The sequence below is a fragment of the Mixophyes fleayi genome, chromosome 7 (genome assembly GCF_038048845.1).
Source record: "Mixophyes fleayi isolate aMixFle1 chromosome 7, aMixFle1.hap1, whole genome shotgun sequence".
Taxonomy (NCBI): Eukaryota; Metazoa; Chordata; class Amphibia; order Anura; family Limnodynastidae; genus Mixophyes; species Mixophyes fleayi.
This window is the reverse complement of record NC_134408.1, coordinates 77,513,109-77,525,763: the sequence shown is the minus strand read 5'-3', so window position 1 is coordinate 77,525,763 and position 12,655 is coordinate 77,513,109. Positions and strand designations below refer to the sequence as shown.

General features: G+C 43.9%; 1 pseudogene; it reads right to left on the bottom strand.

The window, feature by feature from the left end:
* Positions 1-556: 556 nt before the first annotated feature.
* LOC142098720 (U2 spliceosomal RNA) lies at positions 557-663 on the bottom strand (annotated as a pseudogene).
* Between the last annotated feature and the right edge of the window lie 11,992 nt (positions 664-12,655).

Below are 12,655 nucleotides of genomic sequence, written 5' to 3'. Positions count from 1 at the left end.
AAGCCTTGACCATCTTCTTTCCAGAAGTCTCCACTGTCAGGTCTGAGACCCTTCCATCCACTTCTTTTACCTTCAGGACAACGGTCTGCCTCATCCAGGATTCCAGAGTGGGAGTTCTCTGGGGATATTTCTGACTGAGCTTACCATGTCCCGGGGCAGTAGGGGTGGTGAAGGCAGAGGTTCCAGCCCTGGGGAGAGGCTCTGGAGCGGGGGTCTTTCCTCCCTTCTTCCTAGGGACAGGAGCAGGGGTGGGGGCAGAGCTGCAGCAACTGAAGCCATCTTCCTGGCTCTTCTTCCTGGGGCAGCGAGGCTTGAAAGGCTGGTCGGGTGGACGATCTTTTCCGGGGGGGGGAGGGGGGTTGGAGCAGTGCAGGTATCCTCCCGCTGGGCAGAGGGGAGCAGGGGCTTCCACTGAGGAGTGGCGCTTCTTCCGCTGGAGCTAGTCCCGAGAAGGGGAAGGGTTCTTCAGCTGGAATCGCTCCCGATGCAGGCAGGATCTAGCAGAGCTTCTTCCCCAGTGTAGCAGAGTCTTACAAAATTTGAACCCTCACCAGTGGTAGATTTTGCTATGGAGAAACCACAATCAACATTACGACCACCGGGTGTTAGACATGACAAGAACAGATACTACACTTGATCTTAGCCAAAAGGCTGAGAAGTGATCGAGAGAGTCAGATGTTTTTCCTAGATTATTTGATTACTAGAGTGCAATGTCCAACAGCACATTCACACCCTTCCCAACACTATTCTGAGAGAGAAATTATTCCAATTACGGTGGAGGTCCAAGTTTATTATAATCCAGCACAATGGACACTCCTCCCAATTCAGATGTAAAGATGTACAGCCAGTTGCAATAACTTTATCCAGTTTCCCGTTATATTTTTTTTTTAATAATATTATTGTTGATTTGTAATTGCGTAAATCATGAAAAATGTTTTTGTTATTGAACAACGTTTCTTTAGTTAACACAAGGTACACAGACTATTCTGTATGCAACCATATATACAAAGAAACACATTGTTGTTCATGGGTTTAAAGTTAAATTTGTTTATAGAAATGGTCTACACAGATGTGAAGTGCAATTTTGCACAGGTGTGACTTGATAGCAATAAAAAAAGTTTGCAAATACTACTCAATGTGTCTTTAATACAATCATTCCTAATACCGTCTATGTATCTAGCATTTCTGTGATGTTGGCAGTAATGTTGGCAGTCCGACCCGTCCATTGGTGGGGGGAGCTGGACAGTTAAAAAAAAAAAAAAGTTACATATTCACGTGATCGCGACTCCGGTGTCCCTCCTCTCTGCTCCGTTCACACTGAATGTCGGGCGTGGCATCATCAAGTCACACCCGACATTCAGTGAGGAGCGCTTCAGAGAGGACCAAGCAAGAAGAGAAGAGAAGAAAGAAGCAAACAAAAGGTAAATAAAGGAAAGAATGGAGAGGCAAGGGGAGGAAAGCAGAAAGGGACAGTGTGATAAAGAAGGGGGAGAGAGAGGCACAGAGTTAAAAAGAAGGGGGGAGAGAGGCCCAGAGTGATAAAGAAAGGGGGGAGAGACACAGAGTGATAAAGAGGGGGGGGGGGTGGGGGAAAGAGGCACAGTGATAAAGAAGGGGGGAGAGGCACAGTGATAAAGAAGGTGGGAGGGAGGCACAGAGTGATAAAGAAGGGGGGAGAGGCACAGAGTGATGAAGTGGGGAAGAGAGAGGCATAGTGTGATAAGGGCAGAGAGAGGCACAGTGTGATAAATAAGGGGGGAGGGAGAGGCACAGTGGGATAAAGAAGGGAGAAAGAGGCATAGTGTGATACAGAAGGGGGAGGGAGGCACAGTGTGATACAGATGGGGAAGGGAGGCACAGTGTGATATAGAAGGGGGGAAAGCAGAATGGAGGGCGCAGTGTGATCATAAGGGGGCACAGTGGAGTTGTGATGAAGGGGCACAGTAATGTGTGTGTGATGGCACAGGGGGCTTGTTGCAATGTAGCGTGTGTGAGGTAGGTGGTGACTAATTAATGAGTTCTATTTTGTTTGTAGGGTGATGGTGAGGCAATTTAATAGTGGGGACTATTAATTTAAGATGACCCGCTCCGAGGACAGTGGCAGATGGGGAGTTTGACTGGGGTGGTACACCTGTCAAACCGTAACGCAGGTGTCCTAAGGCGAGCTCAGGGAGGACAGAAACCTCCTGTGGAGCAGAATGTGGGGGTGAGTTTGGGGAGAATGAGGTCTATTTATTAAATGTGACTATGAACTATTTAATGGCAGTGATGGTTGCAGGAAATCGGTATTGCTGGGGCTGTTTGCAGGGAGGAAAATAGGTTTATTTATTAAATGGGAATACTATTATTTTAATGTTGGGGCTGGAGGAAGGCCTAATTTTTACTCGTGGGTGCTATTGATTTAACATCGGGGCTGGTTGTAATTTTCGAAATGTACCCATTTTTTCCCCCAAATAGGGCCTGTGACGAAACAAGTGTGATACGCTAACCATCCTGTGTCTCGTTTCTCACATAATGTGGATTATAGTACTTTTTATAGCCCTTGCTTTTGTTCCCCAGCTCACCAAACTACAACTGCGTTGTCCAATTACATGTGGTTAAGGGGACATTGTAGTTCAATGTAAATATGTATATTGTGTATTATATATTGATGACTTGCAGAAATGTTATTCATTGTCCTTAATCTGAAGCCAGGAGGGTTATGGGTAAAGATCAAGTGGTGTCCACAATACAGGTGAGAGGGCTGGAGCTGCATTCATCCCCCCCCTCCTTCCTCTACAGAAAGCATGGAACAGCTGGGGACCCTGTGACATCACAAAGTAGTGTAAGGGGTTAATTTTAGGAGGGGCTCACTGCTACCTTATCTTTGGAAGTAGGGGAAGCCAATTAGCATCAACTGTTATCCTTAGGACTAGCCCAGACATTCTGTCTGCATCCCAGCAGGGGGCTTCTGTGAAAGGACAGTTCATCTTCACTGCTCTGTCCAAACCCCCTAGTCCTGCACTGACCAATGGTTAAGAAGAATAGACCCAGGGGTTTGCCCAGGGAGGCATTTGCCTGAGTGACTATACGAATCCTAGAAGGTACTGGGTAGACTTCCCTGGCATAGGAAGGCACCCGTAGGTGGCAGCCAGCGTGAAGTGGGTAGCATTGGGCTAGATAAACCCGGTATCTTCACAGGGCCCCCAACATTCCAGGATTCAGAGAAGCCACAACTAAAGAAAGCAACAGCCACAGGTGGTGAAAGTGAGAAGAACAGGTAGGAGAGAGTAGGCGAGTGTGTGAAATGTTGTGATTCTAGTGGGACAATCCCAATCTTTGGTGACTATTCTGCACAATATAAGGGGCAGGCCAAGACTCTGAACTGTTTATGTACACATTGCATTCTTTCTATACTACACTATGGTGCTAGATGTCCTGAAAGTCAGGAGTGCTGGGACATATGTCACGCTCTGGCAAGCGGGCACTGCACCCTTGTGTCACTGGTGTACACAACAATGCAGGGTTTTTTGTGTAGGAGGGTGGCCTAGCACTTTTCACCTGCTAGCCACACCCCAATGATGCATAGCCACACCCACAGTAAACTATAAGGGGGGCCCCATGAAATTGTTGTACCGGGGCCCTGATTTCCTCTTGGCAGCCTTGCAGATATCCTCGCTGCTTGAAACCTTTTATGGTGTCATCTAGGCGCTGTCCATGTGGCATGCAGATGAAACGGTGGTAGAGGGTATTCACCAATGCTGCAGTCCTCTTGTGCACTAGAGAGCAAACAGTGGATAGCCCTACACCGAACAAACATGAAATAGTGCTGTATTCTCCAGGGGTTGCATACCACCACAACAACACAAGGGCTAGTCTCCTACTTGGTTCAATGGTTTTCTGTAGTTTGTGGTTTGTTTTGCTAGAACTGGTGTGATGAGTTCTAACAAGTAGTTAAATGTTGCACATGACATGCATTCATCTTGAAAATGCTTGGCTGACACGGGTCTAGTGTGAAAGGCAGCGGGCGATACAGTCCAAAGTGTGGTGCTTGGGTTTCAACACGGGTTGAAGCCGTGTTCATTATTCCGTATCTGACCCGGGATTTTGGTGTGAAAGGGGTATAATTCATTACATAATTATAAGTATTATTTCATAATTATTTATTAAGTCTATGTGATAGAGATAGCCTGTTTAGAAACATGAATGAACTCACTGCAAAATACTTAACAGGAAGGGGGGGTCCTAGATGATCAGCGTTTATACCTCTAATTATTTTGACCTGACAAAGGATACAGATGCATAGAACAAATGTTGTCTGTGTATAGAATAAAAATTCCAATCAGCAGACATGCTTTTTTCAACTTATTCCCTGGCAAGATAGTACACTAATAATGGGGACGAGGTGGTACCACTGGTGGCTGCCTTAGTTCAACTCAAGCGTCACTATTCTCCCGTTCTAGTACAACACATTAGTTTTCAGATGCACAATTATTCCCTTCATCCTCTAGCATATTTGCAAGTTCCAAGTAACATCCTCAATTTCTTGATGTAAGCCATCATCATTAGTATTGCTACTTCTTAACCTCACATTTCCAAATGGTTGAGACATTTGTGAAGTAGACTGTGCTATAATGACAGTGTCAGAATCGGAAACGTCTGACTCACATTTACCACTAATGGATACCTGTACAATCTCATCAGGATTCTGTGAGTGCCCAAGTTGTTCTTGAGCCTCAGTGTTCTTTTCAGGTACTGATTTGGCTGTTTTGGAAATGGCAGACCTACACTCTGAGTGAAAAGGTGCTGCATGGGAATTCTGGCAGATGTATGACCGTGTTGGGCACACTACTTGGCAATGAGCATCCTAGTACATGTACCAGTACCAGCAGCACCAGGACTCCTACTAGCAAAAAGTGGGCATGGTCTGAGCCTTGTTTTGCCACAGCAGGTGGTGTATGGAATGTTAAGTATTTTCCTTTCTTGGGACAAATCACCACATTCATCATAAAATTCTCTCCTAAATTCTCTCCTTACATCAATAGCTGATGTTTCCTTTGATATTGAAAAAAAGCTTTCTTACACTTTGTTCCCACATTACCTTTATTAGTAGTGGTTGAAGATGTACTACTACTGCCAGTACTGGTAAAAGTATGCTGCTAATGTTTAGATTTAGAATATTGACAAGACTAATGCTACTTTAATTTGGAGCTGCTTGTAGCTGCCAACACAACCGGTGTTCTGTCCGCAGAACCCACTGAGGAAGCCTATACACATGGTGAAATGCATTTGGATATACCTACACTCCAAGAACAGTCTGATATTTCATTTTATACTTTATTTGATTAATTTGAATTTTTTTCACAATTTTTTTTTTTCAAAATTATTTTTTATTGTTGACATTCTGAAGCAAAGCAACACAGAATACAATATTGACTATAGTAATTAAGTGAATATGCAATGAGAAAAATCGTACATTCAATATCTGTTATGGATTACAATAGATAATTTTAAATACATTATATAACAATGATGTTCTCAACATGTAAACTATGGTTCATATATAAAACACATATGAGAATTCTTTGAGTAGATTTGGTAGAAGATAAAGATATATGCCTAATGTGCTCTACTGCTGCCATGCAGGAAAGTGCCAGCATTTTATAATAGAATAGGTGGGTCATCGACAACAATTCTCAGTTCAAACCATGAGGTTGACGAGAAACATTTATAAATTTGTGATTTGATATCCAGTTGTAGCGAGTCAATGTAACTTTCTCACATTTCAAGGACATTTTTAACTTTAGACTCTCTAGCAAGTGAGACTTCAAGCCAATCCATTTTGAATATATAGAACAACTTTTCTTTAAATACATTGAAGGGAGGAGTTCCAGGTTGTGACCATACCTGCAAAATGGTCTTTCTAGCCGCTGCACTAATAGTCAGAAGGAAACATCTACCACCCCTAGTCACACGTTGACCTTTAGGTAGAATGCCTAGGATTGCCCAATGAGGTGTAAAAGAGAGATAATTTACCAGATTCTCAGTAGCGAACACCCTGACTTTAAGCCAGATGGCTCTAACTAGAGGACAGCTCCATAAACAGTGGAATAAATCTGCATTCACTTCATGACAGCGTGGACAACGCTGAAAAGATGTTGAGCCCATGATGATGCTGTGATGAGGTGAAATATATGATCTATGATAAATATTCAGAAATAATTCACTATACATAGTTGCTGGTATCAAGCGACAAGAAACTTCTAGGTTCTTCAGAAGAGTATCTACTGTTAGATCTGGGAATGAGTGTAACCATTGAGAAAGATCTGATATAATCTTAGAATTGTCAATTCGATCTCGAATGAAATTATAATGGCGGGCGATAGCCTTACATTGAGGAGAATTATGAGACAAAAGGGAATCCAATGAGTTCTGCCAATCATCTGGTGAGAATTCTCTAATTACATTAGTTATATAATGGTGTATCTGGAAATATGCAAAGAAAAATGGACTAAGAAAATTGTATTTCTCTACCGCCTGGGCATATGTAACGCCTATTTGGAATATCCAGCAAACAACCTATAGTAGTAATGCCAAGTTCTCTCCAAGCCACGAAAGGGTAGGAGGATGACCCATTTTGAAAATCAGGGTTTTCACACTCTTAACTTTATCTTTTATCTGTTTGATTTGAAATTTTCACTAGTACTGTTTTCACTCTACCCTCACTTTTTCCTCAACTATCTCACTTATTGTCCACCATCTGATCATACCTATCTACCTTTCACCCACCCTCACAGATCACTGTACCCTTCACCTTATATCGCCTCTCCTGTCTTTTACCCTGCCCTTCTCACACCTGACACACATGCACATTTACACCGGAGCACTTAAATCCCATCTTCACTATATATCTCATTTCAACAGTGTCCCAACCTATGTCACTTCATTTCCATTTTTATAATTCTATTTTTAGACTTAACCTATTTTTTTCCCTTTCCACAATCATCCCCCCTAACTAAATTTTAACACTCACCCCTCTCACCCCAGTATGCGGCCCGCATACTGCCTAACAAAGGGTCACTAATAGGCCTTGTCTGGTCCGGAGGATCCTGTCTTTCTCTCGCCCAACCCCTGCGGACTTTAGAGATTAAAAACTTTTGTATAATCTATCTCCCCTTTCATCCTCCTCAATCGGGGTTACCAGGTGTTACCTCGCTCGAACCTTCACGGCCCTAGACACAACCAAAATTCTGGCGTAAACCACTTCCCTTCGCAACTTAGCGAAGAATTAACTTCCCACCGGAGACCCGGACATAGTTGCTCAGAATTACTGGATTGACAACCCAGCCCCAACTAATCCTATCATACGCCATGCCCTCCTTCAGCAGTATCCTGGCCCGGCTTCGGACAAATGCACCACTCCTGCCAAGTAACACGATACTTTGTCCGTATTACAGGATCACGGGCTGAATCGGTCAACCCTCCCTGTCGCTGGACAACCTGCCAGACCTAAATGTGCGTGCCTGTGAGCAGATGCCATAGGACAATGGTGCAATATCAACCTGTTCAACCGAGAAATCAGCGAGGGCGAAGTATCCTGTTACAGCCTAATTGTCCTGCCCTACTCAGGTGTTATCACACCATAACAAACCATCCGTTTCCCAACTAGCCTGTCCTCCAACGCACCCAGCTCCCACTATTGAGAAAGTCCCCAGGGGGACTAAGCTATCAGCCCAGTCGGACCGCCCCAATTGCCGGACCAAGATGCAGCGCATCCCTCCAAGACAATGACGACCCCCACACTCTTACCTGCACTCTCGTAAACCTTGCAGGAACAGATCCCAACTAAGAAACACTCCCGGGTCTCAGTATCACAATGGATACTACCTCAAGGGAGCCTGCACCCTGCTTTAGACCCCTCCACTTCCGACACTTGGCGATCCCCAGGATGGAATAAGCCTGCTCCAAAGTTACTCCCTAGAACTCAAGCACCTCAGCTATCCACTGGCTCAGCTTCATAGACCTGCCTAAGGTGAGCCTACAAGGCTCGGGAACTTGTCTATCTTGATGCCCAAGTCCACCCGCTATATTTTCATACCTTCCAACTTCCGTCCCGTGACTGTGACACCCCTTGACGGGAAACAAGCCCCTACCTAAAGCAAAATTTCCTTGCCTATTGAGCACTTACTGGGTTTCCTGCCCAGAAAATCTTTCAAGTAACGAGCGATGCCCTGATGGCCTGTGCCTGCACAGCCAAACCGGTGTAGGAGCGATCGGGCACCTAAATAAACCAGCAGGAGACTGCGTATACCTTAGGTAAGCACTAATTCCGACTACCTCTTGCCGGACCTCCCCCTACGTCTAGCACAGCTTCACAGATCGTTACACCACATTGCAGAACTTCTCAGGGAGCGTAATTCGCTGCCGCACCCTGCGGCCATAACGGGTGCTGCATCAGCCCAAACTGTCCTGCCCCTGCTTAGGAACCACCGTACCGGGAAACCACCGAGGCCCGGCAAGTGAGGGATTTGGAAAGTCGGCGCACATCCGCCCCAACGCAAACTGCCCGTGAACTTTGCCGGATAAAACCTCATGAACTAAACTGGAGGGTTTCAAGAATGCTCCAGCGGTCGCCTAGACCTACCCTAACGATAGCACATCACTTCTAACTGGAGTGTGTACCGCTCAAGCCATTCGCTCATGTGAACCACCCTAATTGGTACCCCTACCTTCAGTAGGGCCAGAGGGGGGGGGGCTGATTCCTCAATCCTGCCCACTGCCTGACTTGTCACCATGCTATATCGGGGTATCCGTGCAAGTATAAACTCTAACCTAGTGAAATCAAGGCAATGCTAGAGCATCGCACCATTCCCACCCCTGTGCAATGAGCACCTCCCTAACACCAGACCGTTGACTCAGCGCCCGATAATCTTCGCATGTTACCAATTGCTTGCGCAAATACTTAACAAGTTTCTGAGGGAAGTCCCCGGAGCTAAAGATGCCAAACTGAAATACAACTATCAGAACAAAGGCTGTAACCAAGTATTTCATACATATTAATCTCACCTTGCAAAATGGAAACCGCCCTTTAGGGCCGCCAACTGACCTTCCACTGTTGAATGTGCTGAGGTATGTCCGTCACAGCTCACAGACCCGTCAAACCGGTCAACTAAGGCTGCTCCGGCATTCCCCTTCCTCATAGCAGATCCCATCCCTATGACCTGCATCTGTTACCAGTACAAAATGAAGTGTAAGAAATATGCATACATATACTGATATACTCAGAGTACCTGGAGATGTGACCGTACGAAAATATACATTACAATTATATTATGGACAGTCAACCATCACATACAATTCCCTATAAGTTCAGCAGAGATTCTGATACACACTTGCAAATCCTGTCACCAAGGCATTAATGAGCAGTCTATTGATATGATCCCCAATGGGCTCGTCCCAACCTGTTGTATAAGCAATTGGCTCATGTAAACTGATATATGGTACTGAAATGGGTAGAGATTACACATCCAGGATACTGACTCTGCTGGCATTAAGCAGAGGTGTAGTGTCACAAGAGCTTACACCTGTGCTAGAGGGGGGGGTGTTGGCAGAAAAAATTGCGACAGGCCCTGCATGTGGCAGGGGCAGACACCCCTTCCCCCGCATGCAGACAGTGGGCGCACTGAAAACCGTGGTCACCGCTCCAAGTGAGGGGGGAGCACAACCTTATTAAGTGTTTACAAATCAGTATCCCCCTTCAAAACCATAGACGGGGACAGACTAAATAGCATCCCACTGTATGAAAGCTATAAGGCAATACCTTAAACAAAAAGGTCAGTGAAAATAAACCCCTTTATATTGACCTGGAGGAAAAAGCACAGAGGAAAATAATGAAGACTAGCCTGGGGTTATAAATATTAGCTGAAAACAAAAACCCTCTTGAAAAATCCCATAGCTATCATAACTATACAGCCATAATACCACACCTAGCTCTGTGCATACTGCAGCCCAACATCTGAACTCAATCAAAGTACAATCTAGTGTGAAAACTCTAAGGAAGAGGAGCTGACTTGAAAGAGGGCAAGAACATACAGTTATGTGGAACTAAACAGGGAGGAAAACTAAGGAAAGGAAAAAATAAAATAAAAATATAAAGCAGCAAAGACAGGAGAGGTAGAGAATAAGGAAGGGAAAAATAACTATACTAAAGGGAGAAAGACACAGAATGTGAAATCAATGAAAAATGCAGCAGGGACAGACAGAGGAATCTAGGAGTACTCATCCAACGTCCATCAGCCTTGAGAGAAAGATTCTTCTCCGCCCATTCCAGATATAACTTCCATAACTCCTCCCCATGACTCATCCGGACGTCATGAGCAGACCACACAAATTAACCCCCAGAGTACCAATACAGTTCAATACAGCCTTAGCTTTTATTATCCTTCGAGCTTAGATACAGCCCTCTGTTCTTATTCCTGTCAAACTGATTAAAACCACCTTGTTATAGCTATCTACATGTCCTAATGAATTTTGTTAGCTTTTGTTACTCTGAAATGAAATATTCTGTCTCAGAACTAACAAATTAATTATTTCTTTCCTACATTTATTCATCGGGACATTCATTGTTGGCATTAGCTTATAAGAGCACTACATGATCGGAAGGTGATTGGGAGGAAAATATTAAACAGTACAACCACCCAAATGAGCCGACAATCGACACTTTGGGACAACTTTCGACCATTGTGTAATTATACACACTAACCCGAATCGGTCATATGTCAGCCCGATGATTGGACGAAAAAGCTCCAATGTGTACCTAGCCTTAGTGTTGCATTTAGAATAATTAACCAAACAATCTGGGTATAATTTTTGTTTGAGCTGTGTAAATACACCCTTCTGATGATATTACACACTCTATAAATAATGTTCTACCCTTTTGTTCTTGATTTTTTATGCAAGAAATGTGATTTAATTGAAGTTCTACACTTATCAGTGGTGGCAGTGAACAAGCATGCATTAGAACTGTTCATATGGGTCAAGGATCTGACACTGCAAACTGACAGTGGTAAGTAAAGAATATGGACAGGTTTTTTTTATTATTTTACAATGGACAGTGTAGGTTATACACTACTAGGCACTAACAGGTGTTGTCTGCAATTATTAATGATTCCGCAACTGCCTCTAGTAGCTAGCAGCAATGCTTTTTTAGGGTCATGGGAGCCAAGTAATGTACCTTTGCAGGTTTTTTTTAATAGAGAGCCAGTGGATATTCCCAGGTGATAGTGTGTATTAGTGGTGTCAATATGCCTTATATGGTTTGGGTCATTTGGTTTAATGGGAATGGCCACTGCACAATATTTAGCATTGACACTTGAGCATAGACCTATGTTGCGGGTTTCCCTGCTATATAGTGTCATCAGCTTTGGCTGGCATAGCCTGGTGCTGGCATAGGCTTTTTCCGGGAAAACCCATGATTTTGGTATCCTCGATTTTGGCAATACCAGACTAGGCTTGCAGTGCTAGTTCTATTTAAATCCTTTCTGGTGGAAAAACATGGAGGGGGGGGGGTACATGTTCAATTTGTAGCTATTTAAATTAATGATCATCATCAGCACATATCTTGCACCAGGGAGAAAAGCAGGCAGAACTGATACGTTTTCTAAGAATTGTATCTGCCTCTGCTTCCACCACCAAACAGTACGTAAGATACATAGAATAAACTTACTTTACATGGGCTACTCTAGCCTGTCACTTCTCTCCCCCATGTTCACCTCTCTAATTGTGTAGAGAAGTAAAAGACAGAAATATATAAGTTGGCATACAGACTTCGACATATGCAACTTTACTGCACATTCGCAGTATTGGGAATGCATTTTGCACTTATGAGTTGGACATACCTCCCATTCTACATGAGCCCCTATGTGCTCAAAATTATTTGTATGTGAAATACATTGTAAAGCTCTAGTCTTAAACATTTTTTGGCAAACAGATCATGATTTAATTTTTTTTTTATTTCAAAGAGTAAGCAAATCAGGCACAGCCAGACTCTGAAATAATTTGTTAGCTCTAACAATTATTTCAAATAGCAAAACAGCTGTTGAGTTTCTGTTCTCTACCATCAGACCCGGTGGTCATCGCTGTCCGGTACCTGGGGAAGCAGGCTGTTGCTCCATTTTGTGACTTGTCATCACCTCACTCCATTGGGAGAAACTCGCCAGGTTTAGGGTAAATTGGTGCACCCAAAGGAGTGGCGAGACTGATACCCAGAGCCCCACCACGCTGGTGCAGAATTGGCCAAGCGGCCTGAAACAGCAAGTTACCAAGACTTTATGGACTTTCTATTAACAGAATCTTTTTCCTGTGGAACTTTTGTGTGAGTAAGGTGGGGGGGAACCTTGCTGGGACTCCTATTGACACTGGTGATCTACTAACCTATTGTGTGCAGTTTTATATGCTGTTGTATTACTTTGTGATTTTTGAACTTAAGTGGGGCCGGGTAACCTATTGAACTTCGGTTCTAAAAACCGAGTATCCTCACAATGTCCAGGGGCCTGATTCAGTACCGTTCTTATCTTCTTTTTTCTTGCAGATCTTACACAAAACATCTCTGCGCATCCTCAGAAATGGGAGATCCGAAAGAAATCTGGCACTTAAGAACTAAACTTTCTCTGAATAA